This window comes from Falco punctatus (genome assembly GCF_963210335.1).
Source record: "Falco punctatus genome assembly, chromosome: Z".
NCBI lineage: Eukaryota > Metazoa > Chordata > Aves > Falconiformes > Falconidae > Falco > Falco punctatus.
Window position 1 is genome coordinate 27,880,609 of NC_137586.1, and position 13,129 is coordinate 27,893,737.

The window sequence follows — 13,129 nt, forward strand, 5'->3', positions numbered from 1 at the left end:
GTTTTATAATCTAAGTAATGTTTCAAAAAAAGTGTAAACTCTGCTGCTGAAAATAATGGTGAGGCATCAATACCTATTGTGTTCTTCAGCAGACAGTAAAGAAAGATTACACTTGATCTGTACTTGTCTTATTTGTACTCCCTCATTCTGTTTTTCTACAGTTCCCACTCTCAGGTTCTGAACCCTTAGAGGAAGCAGCAGAGTTATCCGTGACCTTTAACTCACCTTCTGCATTGTATGACATGTTAAGATCTACCATTAAAAATATTGTCCAAATATGTCTTGTGTAAAAAATAATGGTAGTACTCAAGTATTACGTATGTGAACATAGCACCTCAGTTTCCAAAGTGCTGCACAATGTGGAGAGAAATGAAACTTTACAATACTAACAACATAAGTACAGCAGGTAAATATTGTCCCTTACTCAATTATGGAAGTGAAGACAAAGTTTTTTGCATGCTGCAGAGTTAACACTAGTGGTCTGCAGCTGGTCCACAGAACCACAGCTCTCACAGTTTTATGATAAAAATGTCTTATGACCTTGAAGGAATCATGATTCTTCTTCCAGAACTTTTGGGAACCACTGATTTGTATAAAATCACACAACACCATGATTACACACTGTCCTGAAATTTTTTGCTGTCTTGTATTGAAGATACTTGACTGTCATGTTTGGGAGAAGGACCTGATTTTTGTTCAGAAAGAGTTCAAAGAAAAGACAATCTATGTCAAACTGCTGTAGCCAGTACCACAAAGCAATGGTGTGGTTAGACTTATTCCCTCTGCTGTGTCATTGATGTGTGAGGACCTCTCCTGGGATGTCTACAGGACAGTAAGCAGATCTCCCTCATGGCATTTACTGTGCATTTCCTCATAATGCATGTACAAAAGGACAGATATTTCACCAAGTGAAAACTGCATGACTCATCAGGACTAGGAGTTCATTATTATTATCTCTACAGCAAATCACACTGGATATCATTTAAATCCCACCTTTATCTGTATGTCTGTAGAGCATCTTGTGTTTTAATTGTAGGAAGAAATCAACTTCACTGCAAGTAGTTTGGGTAGTGGATTTTATTTTTTCAATGTTGTTACATTTGTGAAACTGTCGGTGGTGTTGTCGTTATCACTCATACTAGCTAGAAAGACACCTCACAGTCAATAAAACAAGTAGCTATGAGATACCCTGGGAACTTGCATGCAAATGGATGGCCTGGGAGAAGCACGACACTCTGAATCTCTCCTCTTGCCATTGAGGCTACCTGTGGGGGCGTGAAAATGCTGGTTGGGAATGGGCTGACACAGAAAACCTTCAGTTCAGCCAAAAGAAACTATTTCACTAAAGGCAAAATCTCCTTCACTAGCATGTCTTATCATTAGGCTCACATCAATCAGACTTTCTGGGATGTAAAAAGTACAAAAATCCTGCATAACGAAAGCTGAGTTCTGCAGATTAACATACCCATTCATCTGGGAGTCACCGTCGGATTGTAGTATGTGACCGTAAGGAGGGAGACAGGTAACCAAGAGATTGCCTGCCTCTTGGGCAGCTAGTTGTCCCTTTTCTCTGATTTGTTGTTGGAGTTTTCTTAATCACATTTTGAACTTCTTTTGAGGGATTGCAATATTGCAGTGAGAGCCCTCTCAGTGGCCTAATGTTTTAGGATGGTGACAGCAGAAGTAAGTCAATACCTCCTCCTTCAATCATTTACAGTGCCATGCTTCAAGAAAATGAGACAGCCAACCCTCCAAGCTAGTGCCAAATTCAAGACAACCCATCATTTTTGTTCAGCTCTTCTCTCAACATGAAATGTTGCTTTCCTTCTGTGGCTTCTACAAAACAAAGACCTTGGCCAATAAATAAAGGGGCATCCTTAGCACCGTAGCAGCAGCTGTTTCCCCAGTAATGATGCTACATGGAGCTGGGAGCAAAACACAGCTAGTCCAGATGGGTGAGACCCCTGTTGCAGACCATGGCAAGACCCACTGTCCCCCTGCCTGTCCTCACCTCTGGTGGGTGGCAGGACAAATAAAGTGCTGCCAGTGACTGCCCTGGGATGCTTGCCCCAGCTCTTGGGGCACATGCCCTGCTCTGCAACATCACCCATTTCAAAGCCAGGGTGACACTGATGCACCATGATGCTTGCAAGCCTATTTAATGGTCTCATTTTTTACACTGTTCGTGGTTATTACCATCCTACAGCCCTTTCAATATTTCTGTTGACTCTTAGTAAGACAACTTATTGCTTCATTCTGGCTGTGAAAGCTCCAAAATGGGGAAGACAGAAGCCTTACAATTGGCTGCAGCTGCAGCACTGTTGGCTGCCCTTAATGCACAGGCCCCAGAATGGGACTTCCTCAGCCCCCCCAGAGTGTCAGTGGCACACACCCACCCCAGTGGGATTCCAGGTGTGTGCATCACAACAACTGTTTGGTTTAGCAGTGAGAAAACGTAAGAAGCTCGAGTATCTGGTTGTCATCGGCGACTCCACTCTGAGAGGAACAGAGGGGCCGTATGCCGGCCGGAGCCAGCCCCTGGGCAGCCTGCTGCCTCCCTGGGGCTGGGTAAGGGACGTCACCAGGACACCCCCTGCCCGGTATGGCCCTCTGATCACTGCCCACTGCTGGGCTGCCAAGGGGCAGCGATGAACTCCAACGCCAAGAAGTCTGAGGGCGACGGAGAGAGACCTCGGGGCTGAGGGAGGGATCGGGAGCACAGGTGGTGCTTCCTTCTGTCCTGCCGGCCGCAGGGAGCGAGGGGCTCTGTCACCGCAAGGTCCCACAGATCAGCGCTGCCTCTGGGCCTGGTGTCAATGGCCAGATCTCGGGGGGGTTGTCGTGGGTCAGTTCACACGGCAGCAGGCCTGCTGGCCACAGCTGGGGTTCACCTGCCTCAGAGGGGGAAAAGGATCCCTGGCCAGGAGTTAGCAGGGCTCGTCGAGACAGCTTTAAACCCGACTGAAAGCGGGAAGGGAATAAACCCGAGCTCATCAGAGATGAGCCCGCGGGTGGGATGCCAGGCCTGGAGGTGAGATCGATGGCACAGCTGAAGTGCGTCTATGCCAGTGCCCGAAGCACGGGCAACAAACAGGAGGAGCTGGAAGCCATCGTGCAGCTGGAAGACCATGACATGGTCGCCATCACGGAAACATGGGGGGAAACTCGCATGACTGGAGTGCTGCAGGGGATGGCTACAGACTCTTCAGAAGGGACAGGCAAGGAAGGAGAGGCGGTGGGGTAGCTCCGTATGTCAGGGACTGTTTCAACAGTTTGTCCTTGTGAGGAACTTAAACTTACCAAACGTCCGCTGGAAATAGAGCACAGCGGATAGGACACAGACCAGGAGGTTCCTGAGTGTGCGGCAGATGCCTGACAGCTGTCAGTGAGCCAGCCAGGGGAGGTGTCCCGCTGGGCCTGCTGTTTGCACACAGGGAAGCGCTGGTGGGCATGTGGTGGTCACAGGACAACTTGGGCATAGGGAGCATGAGAAGATGAATTTTTCGATTCTTGATGAAGTAAGGAGGGAGTGTCAGCAGAATGGCTACCTTGGAATTCTGGAGGGCCAACTTCAGCTAGTTTAAGAGCCTGGTTGACAGAATCCCTTGGCAGGTAGTTCTGGAGGGCCAAGGGGTCCAGGAAGGCTGGGCATTCTTCAAGAGGGAATTCTTAAAGATGCAGGACCAGGCCATCCCCAAGTGCCGAAAGATGAGCTGGTGGGGGAGAAGACCAGCCTGATGAACAGAGAGCTTTGTCTGGAACTCAGGGGACAAAGGAGAGTTTAGTGCCTTTGGAAGAAGGGGCAGGCACTTGGGAGTACTATAAGGATGTCACAAGGTTATGCAGGTAAAAGATTACAAAGGTGAAAACCCAGCTGGAACTCAGGCTGGCTGCTGCTGTAAAAGACAAAAGATGTTTTTACAAACACATCAGAAACAAAAGGAGGGCCAGGGATAATCTCCACCCTTTGTTGGATGCAGGTGGGAACACTGCCACAAAGGATGAGGTAAAGGCTGAGGTGCTTAATGCTGCCTTTGCCTCAGTCTTTAATAGTGAAACCAGTTACCCTCAGGGTACTCAGCCCCCTGAGCTGGGAGACAGGGATGAGGAGGAGCAGAATGAAGTCCCCGCAGTCCAGGAGGAAACAATTAGTGACCTGCTGCTCCAATTAGACATGCACGGGTCTATGGGTCCGAATCAGACCCACCCCAGGGTACTGAGGGAGCTGGCGGAGGAGTGTGCCAAGCTGTTCTCCATCACTGATCAGCAGTCCTGGCTAACTGGGGAAATTCCAGAAGACTGGAGGTTAGCCAGTGTGTGATGCCTATCTACAGGAAGGGCAGGAAGGAGGATCCAGGGAACTACAGGCCTGTCAGCCTGACCTCAGTGCTGGCAAAGGTTATGGAGCAGATCATCCTGAGTGCCATCACATGGCACATGCAGGACAATAAGGGGATTAGGCCCAGCCAGCATGGGTTTATGAAGGACAGGTCCTGCTTAACACACCTGATCTCCTTCTGTGACAAGATGACGCACCTAGTGGATAAGGGAAAGGCTGTGGATGTCATCTGCCTGGACCTTAGTAAAGCCTTTGACACCATCTACCACAGCATTCTCCTGTAAAAAGTGGCTGCTCCTGGCTTGGATGGGTTAAAAGCTGGGTTAAAACCTGACTGGACAGCTAAACCCAAGGAGTGGTAGTAAATGGAGTTACATCCAGCTGTTGACCTGTCACAAGGGGTGTTCCCCAGGGCTCAGTATTGGGGCCAGTTCTGCTTCCTATTTTAACAATGATCTGGATTGCATGCACCCTCAGGAAGTTTCCAGATGACATCAAGCTAGGTAGAAGTGTTGACCTGCTTGACCATAGAAAGGCTCTGCAGAGGGGTCTGGACATGCCGGACCGATGGGCCGAGGCCAGCTGGATGAGGTTCAAGAAGGCTCCGTGCCGGGTCCTGCAGCTGGGTCACACCAGCCCCACACAGCGCTACAGGCTGGGGCAGAGCGGCTGGAAAGGGCCTGGTGGGAAAGGGCCTGGGGGTGCTGGTCGGCAGCCGGCTGGGCATGAGCCAGCAGGGTGCCCAGGTGGCCAAGGAGGCCAGCAGCACCCTGGCTGGTGTCAGAAGCAGTGTGGCCAGCAGGGCAAGGGAAGGGACTGTCCCCCTGCACTGGGCACTGGTGAGGCTGCACCTCGAACCCTGTGTTCAGGTTTGGGCCCCTCACGGCAGGAGGGACGTAGAGGGGCTGCAGCGTGTCCAGGGAAGGGCAAGGGGCTGGGGAAGGGTCTGGAGCACAAGTCCTATGGGGAGCAGTTGGGGGAACTGGGATTGTTTAGCCTGGAGAGGAGGAGACTTGGGGGGACCTTATTGCTCTTTACAGCTCCCTGAAAGGAGGGCATAGGCAGGGGGGTGCAGGTCTCTTCCACTAAGTAACAAGCAATAGGACAAGAGGAACTGGCTTCAAATTGCTCCAGGGACAGTTTAGATTGGATATTAGGAAAACTTCATTCACTGAAAAGGTGGTCAAGCATTGGAAGAGGCTGCCCAGGGGAGGCGGTGGAATCACCATCCCCAGAGCTGTTTAAAAATTGCATAGATGTGGTGCTTAGGTACATGGTTTAGTGATGAACTTGGCAGTCCTGTGTTAACAGTTGGACTTGATGATCTCAAAGTTCTTTTCCAACTTAAATGGTTCTATAATTCAGAAAAAAATGAGCCAATTTTAACATGATAATCTCAATCCCTCATCACACTGCTGGGATAAAATAAAGACCTCCATTCTTAATTCCTGAAGATAGTGCTGCAGAAGCATATGTTTCATCTTAAAGCACAGTCTCTGCCCCCCAGCAAAGCCCAGGGAAAAGAAAAGATACTTAAAAAGCTCTTTACAGTTAAATGATTCTCAAAACAGGCTATTATGGCCTGAGCCCCAGAGAGTCCTAGACCGATCTAGAAGATGAGCTAATCTATATCCACTACCTATGTTGACAGAAAAACTATTTGTGGTGGGTTAAAGCAAGGCACATGTGGTGCTCCTAACAGCTTTACCAGTATCCCATGAGCAGAGAGGTCCCTTCCCATGGGTGAGTGTCAGTGTTCAGTTGCAGCTCTGCTGAGATGGAGGTGATCCATCTGATGAAGCCATTACCTGGTGTTTGCATTAGCTTTGGCTGTCTGAAAAGGGAGGGGAGCTCAGAATTTTGTTTTCTTGAGTTTCTGGGGAGAAGAAATGAGAAAAAAAATATGAGCAAGAAGAACAAAGCTCTCCCTCAAATCTCCCAGCTGTCAAATTTGACAGGGTGGCTAAGGAAAGGCAGAAGAGCAATCAGGAACCAAAAATCCCAAGAGTAGAACTATAAAATGTCCAGAAAATATGCTATCTTGGCCTGAAGTGCTACTGCCTCCCACACTGGGTATAAAGGAGGGAAACCTGCCAAGATATGTCTGTGCTGGAGCAGGGCAGTGGAGAATTCAAGCTTAGCTACTCAGTGATGGGTAAGGAGGTTTCTGACCATCCCAGAGCTGCTGGTTTTAAACAGGCTGTTCACACAGCACTGCACCTGACTTTACCACGCTGAGTCTCAGGCTTTGCTGCTGTGACTTTGATCCTCCCTCCTGTGCTCTCATGCGACACATTTTCTCTCACAATCCACCTATGAATAAAATATGAAAAGGTGACCCATTCTTCATGCTGCATTTCTTTGCTTGATGTAGATACTTCAACGCATATGCAGTGGTCTGAAAGAACAGCCAGGAGGAAGGAAATAGGAGCTGTAAGTAATAAACTACCGTGCCAATGGCCTTCAAAGTGCACATGAATGAGATTTAGAGATTTGCTGCTACACATTCACTCTCATGTCAACCTGCATTACTCTTTTCTCAATATTCTGAAGGAACCTGCCCTTCGCTTTTGTATGTGTGTGCCTGCATTGAACATCACCATACCCTTCCCTGGGTATGGCTGTAGTCGAGCATAATTATGCAAAGCAAACATGTCACCTTGCACAACAACAGCCTCTGAAAAAAGAAATCCCCGCACTTGCATCTTAGCAGTAGGAAGATCACAACTCTTTGGTGTTTGATTCTGATCTCGCACTCATTCCCTGCTAATGGAATTTCCTTGACTTCAAAGCAGACACGATTTACAAGGGAGTTAGATGCTTGTACGGCCCTGTGAGTGTAAACTGCTGTCACGTAGTCACACATACTGGTCCAACAGAATAATAATCAGTCCAGGAGTGAGTTATTCCACTACTTCCATAGTTGACATCCCACTGAAGACTTGTTAACCGCAGTGAGTGTATGTGTATGCTTCATTTTCCGGTGTCTGACATCACATCAGCACCAGTGGGATTAACACAGCAAAAATTACTGTGATGTCAGATTTTAAAACTGGCCTCAATGCTGTGAGCTTAGTGTTCATTTCTGGTGGTGAGCTGAAGGGACAAACAGTCTTAGACAACAGTCTAAGAAGGGCTTAATCATCACTAATATTAATTGCAGTTTCCAGCTTGGGAACTATGGCTCTGTTAAAGCATTATTATGTTCTTAATCTATAAATAAATAAATAAATAAACAAACAAATAAATAAAGCCTGCATGAATTAGTAATGGCAGGAAAGATTGGAAGCTCCTCCAGGTACCAGCAGAATAGAAAGTGCACAGAATTTCCGTTTTGTGTACATCATTTACAACGCTGAAAGACATTGGTCTACTGAAAGAGCCAACACTTTCCAAGGAAAACCTTTTAACGCTTTATTTCAGACCTATGAATAAACACAGGGCCATTAAGGAGATGGATAGGAAATATTGGTTTATTACTACTTTTATATGCTGTGTTTTCTACACTGGAATTAGGGACATAAGCAAATTTTAGAGTCATAATACCCTTCCTCATGAGGAATACGGACATAAATAGAAACTTTTCCTCATAAACTATTCCACAAGTGAGTAAAATCTGCATCTAAATATTTGTTTGTTCTTTTAAAAAACCTCTAGGAATAGATGCTGACTAAAATGAGGCACTGGAATAGCAATTTGAGACAACAATCAAGATCGAGCCTGATAGCTGGAAGTTTCCACAATGAAATTCACACCAACACTAGTTGTGTAAAAAGCAATGTGACAGCAACACTGCAAGCTATAGGAGAAGGACAATAAAGGACATCAGAGACTGATTGTGAGGCTTCAGGCTGCCGTCAAGGCCAGATGAGCCTGCAGGCAGCTTTCCAGACCCCACATCATGACATACAAAGACAGGGAAGTGCCACGCTTCCCAGGGCAAGAAGCTACCTCCTATTTGTTGCAGAGCCACCAGGTAAGTGTGCACTGTTTTTGCAGTGCAGCTGATGCACTGCAAGCTCACACTCTGCTTCACGCTGCCGTGACTTGTTCCCACTCCAGGAACTACTTCCGAGTTTACAACAAGGAAGGCCATTTGCTGACCACGTGAGCAGCACACCAGTATTTCCATGTCTTTGCAAGCCATAAGCAATTGTCTGAGGGGACAGTTCCAAAGTTGTTTACAGGCAGGAGATGACAGGAGTGAGCTAACGAGGACTCGCTACATTCTCCACCCAGCCTCTGCAGAAAGCACTGCCAGGGCCCATGGGCTCACTGCCTCCCAAAGCTAGTGGGAGGGGAAACCTTTCGCCAAAGCTTTCAGGGTAGCACAGTACAGCCATCGTCACTTGGTGAGCCTCCAGCCTGGGAGATGTACTTGTTCTCCTTGAGACCTGCGCGTTTCTCTGACACCGCAGCTGGCACCAATGTGGGAAAATGAAGAACTGGTGTATTTGTTCTGGCTGAAAAGCAGTGGGGAAAACACATGATAGCTGGTGGGGGACAGCCAGCACAGTACTAACCCCAGTGTCTTGTGCTGGCTTTTCCAAACTGGATTAAGCTAAATGGCAGCAGTTCATCAGATTAAACTCAATGCATACTATAGAATATGCATAAATATTACATGCATTAAAATATATGCAGATTACATGGCATAGCAGGGAAGAAGCACAGGATCAACATAAACATAGAAATAGCTATTAGGCTTTTAAATTCCCATTTTCAGCTCTTCCACACTAACAGTCCCCTAAATAACTTGTGTTGCCAAACTCATAAACCCAACATATTAAGCAATAGATTTTGTCAAACTTTCCCACTATCCTAAATTATCTAGGTTCGATATACCCTGATGATATCACTTTCTCCATTTTCCCACAGTGTCTCTTGGTGAGGAAAGGAAAAACCTTAACTTTCAACTACAATAGCCTTCTCAGCTTTTACACAAGTTTTCCCCCACCCAGACAGTTTAGAATTCAGCTTTCTAATATTGCTGCAAAAACAGTGTCCAGAACCACAGAACACTGAAGCCTCAGTTTTGTACTGCTGCATAGTGCAGTGGGCATCTTTTTTACACTGAGAGCCCCAGAAACCCCAGGGAATCTGTGAATTACCTCTATGGAGTCTGCAGAAGGCAACTAAGAAAAGTGAGACCATGTCAGCAGTATAAAATTTGCTATATAGGTGTCTGTGTCTTCACTGAAGAAAAAAAAAACTACCAAACTTGAAAACTGATATAGGACAAACACAAACTGTGTATGCAGTGTGTATGCACCTGGGACTTTGATTTTTCCTCCAAAGAGGAAACAATGCTTCACATATAAAACATAAAAAGGGTGAGGGTTTGGGGTTTTTTTGCTTTTTAAGACCATTAATAATCTACAATTCATATCATAAATGGATGCAGTATAAAATACAGAGGATCAAGAAGCATTTGAGTTTTGGTGACACTCTCCTATCTATTTGGAGTGTTTTCAGTGTTTAGAAAATTACATCTGATCTGTGCCTCAAGGAGTCAGCATATGCTAAGAAGGGATAGATCAGTTACTCGACTGCTGTTTAGCTTGGTGTTGGAGTGGTCCAGGTGCTTTGAGTTACACTAGCCTAACATTGAACTGGATTCAATGCTTAAAAGACAAATGATTTGGAGGGAAGAAAAAAAGCAAAATGGACACATTTTTGAACTCAAGCATTTTTCTTCAATTCAGCCTCAGTTCTATCCATGGTTATAGCAATGTTATCATCAAGCATGCAGTGAGTGTCTGTAGACATCCACCACTGAAAAGGTTGCACTTTCCTTTGAGGGACTCATTTTTGCCTCCTTTTTCTACCCTATGCTGCTGCCTCCAGCTGCCTCCTCCTGCCCTGCAGCAGTCAGAGGTATAAGCATTCCCCCTCCCCATCAGCACAGTGTCCAACAGTCAGGTTTGCAGACAGTATGAAGTGGACACTGTGTCAACCAGCGAGTTAAAAATAGGAATGAGGCTGGTTTGTTTTCCTCAGTAGTCTATAATACCTGCCTAAAATGTAGTGGCTTGTTCTTAGGCTAGTGTTTGCCAGTCTGTGTTTCTGTACCAGGCAGGTAATCACTGAAACCCATGTTTGTTCCCTTCACCTACCTACGATGAATCAAGCAGCCTGTGATACAGTCGGTATGTATTTTAGAGCAGGTGTAGGTTGGGAGATGCATAAGGAAAGAATAAGCTGAATGCTAAAATTCATGCCTCCCTTTGTTTAAATACTGGTACAGAGGAGCTACCCATGCAAATACTTCAAAGTACGTCAAGTGTAAGCCGCTATTCAGGACCAGTTAATGCTGTATTATTACAGAATGAGTAACAACGCACCATCAGGCAATATTAGCATTGGGTGGTGAGTGGCAGAAAGCCATTACAGGTTTTGTTATTATTAGTTTGTGTTGAACAACTTCACCCTTAACCTTACAGAAGTACATTATTTCTATATATAGGAAACAAAATGCCCTCAGAAGCAACTGACACATTTTACTTGTGCTACAACCCTTTTGACTTCTCTGTCCTCCTCTCCTCTGGTGATAGGAATATAGAGAGGAAGGAGTTTTGAGGATCTAACACTCTCAGACTGTAATCTTGCTGTCCAATTCAGTGTGCTACCACAAAGTCAAACATTGATATGATAATTAACCTCTGGCCCCTTTGTAGCCTGCTCTGCTGAACTCACTGGAGATTTTGAAAATTGGTGTTAGTCTTTCCCTCCTCTCATTACGGCTGTTGCTGCCTGAATGCTGACTTGCAATCACTGCCAAGTAGGAGGACTAGGAGGGACTGGGCATGCAGAGATAAATCAACCCAAATATTTTTTGTATCGCGTTAAATTTTTCCTGCCATTTGCTATATACAACAAGAAGAAGCTCTCAAATGAGGTAATGCACATGGAAGGCATTGATAATATATTATGACAGGTATAGTAAATTAATTTGGAGACAGCTATAAACAGTGTGAGAACATAGAGTTTATTGCAGTTTCTTCTGTGGAAAGATGGCAAAAATATCTCTTTTCTTAGTAATTTAAGAGACTCTAGTTGCTTCCAAAATTCTTTGATGAAAACTTCAGCTTCTTAGACAAGGGAGACTCCACTTGACTGGCCAGAGTCCAGCAGAGCTTTAGCAATTTAAACCAGCTGAAACCGTGGCCCATAATACTGTGTTTACACCCTCAGCCCTGGAGAACATTTAAACAGGACAGATCCAAGTTTCTGCAGCCAGTGGAAAGACTAACATTAATTTCAGAGCTAAACTGAGCCATTAGCCAAACTGAGTTGATTTGTTTTAGGTGAAAGGGAGGCAAAAATAAAAACAAGTCAGATTTTCAGTTTTGAAAGCAAAGATTTCAGAAAGTGAACTGGTTAGTGAGCCCAGTCAGGACAAATATTTGTAAGGTACTTCAGCTGAAGGAGACCTGTAATTTATTTTCAATAAGAGCTGCGAGGAACTCTCTGGAATTCACTCTATAAAGAGAGGAGGAAAACTTGCAGGAAGGGGCTACAGACTGAAGTGGATGGAGAACCACCTTAGGAAGTCAGACACAGAATCCATTTGGAAAGGAGGAAAGAGCTAATCAGCAAAGAAAACTTCATTTTGGAAGCCAGGAAGTACAGGGCTGGGGTAAACATTGCCAAAAGTCAAACTGAGTTAGAAGTTTGCAAAGGAAATTAAATAGTAATAATAAAAGGAAATCATGAAAAGTTATTTAGCTATTGAAACACAAAGATTTTAAAGGAGAAAAGAACTGATGTTTTTATACTGAGAGGATTAGAGCTGGAATGTAAGTGTGTGAAAATGCTAAATGAAACTCATCTTTGGTTTTCTGTAAGAACATTAAGATCTGGAGAAAAAGAGACAGATATGGGATGAGTTTCAGGAAATTGAAAATACCTCCTCGAGGGAAAAGCAGAACTCTGAGAGCTGGATGTGCTCAGCCAGCGGGGAGCAGATCCCTCTCCACAGGACACTCAGAGACCTGGCAGCCACTCCAAGTCATTTTGTCAAGCTGTGAAGGAGAGGGATCCACATGACTTGAGAACAGTAAATATAATAACCATAATTAAGAAAGTGAACTTGCATCTAAAGGCATGTTAGCTTGATTGTAATAGTATGCAAGAGTACAGGGCAGATTTTAAAGGCAAGGAATAATTAATTATGTGACGATTAATGAAAAATCAAAGAACAACAGCCTGGGTCTGCCAGCTGGAGGGTACTCACCCAGCCTAATGCCTTTCCTTGCAGGAGAGCTGATTTATTGCTTCAAGGAAGGTAATTGCAGACAAGCAAAGCTGTATGGCCATCAGAGAAGCATTCACAATATGGGAAATCATTAGTTAAAATGGAGGGTGTGCGAGGAAAAGAAAAGCTTACAGTGAGCAAGAAAGTAAGGAATGGCTTTAAAGAGAGATGGCAATGGGTTGTGCTCAAGGAGAACTTGTGGCATTCCCAGGGGAACCAGACTCTTTCCAGCTGTTTCCATCAAGGACTATAGTTGAAAAAGTAGGTGCAAGTTAATTAAATTTGCTCATTAGCCACTTGCAGGAGACAATTTGGCAAAGAAAGACAGCTGAACATAGTACAGGAAGAAACAGATAGTAACTACAAGTCTGAAATAATAGCAGTAGTGTGAAAGTTAACACCCATTTCAAGATCATGCGTTTAGTATCTAACAAGAAGATTTCTGCAGGAGTCTGGGGAAGTGACAGAGAAGGAAGAAGAACAAGGAATTTTATTCACTTACAGGAGTTACTGTGAGTCACCATGGTGATATG

General features: G+C 45.2%; 1 protein-coding gene across 7 annotated transcripts in view; it reads right to left on the reverse strand.

The window, feature by feature from the left end:
* The window catches only part of ARHGEF28 (Rho guanine nucleotide exchange factor 28), a 196,749-nt gene that overhangs the window by 22,871 nt on the left and 160,749 nt on the right, over positions 1–13,129 (reverse strand). For all 7 annotated transcript variants that reach the window (XM_080372217.1, XM_080372219.1, XM_080372223.1 and 4 more), the window contains one exon: positions 1–13,129. This exon is cut by the window's left edge and continues 22,871 nt beyond it; it is cut by the window's right edge and continues 35,480 nt beyond it. The gene's annotated coding sequence lies outside the window, so the exon portion shown is untranslated.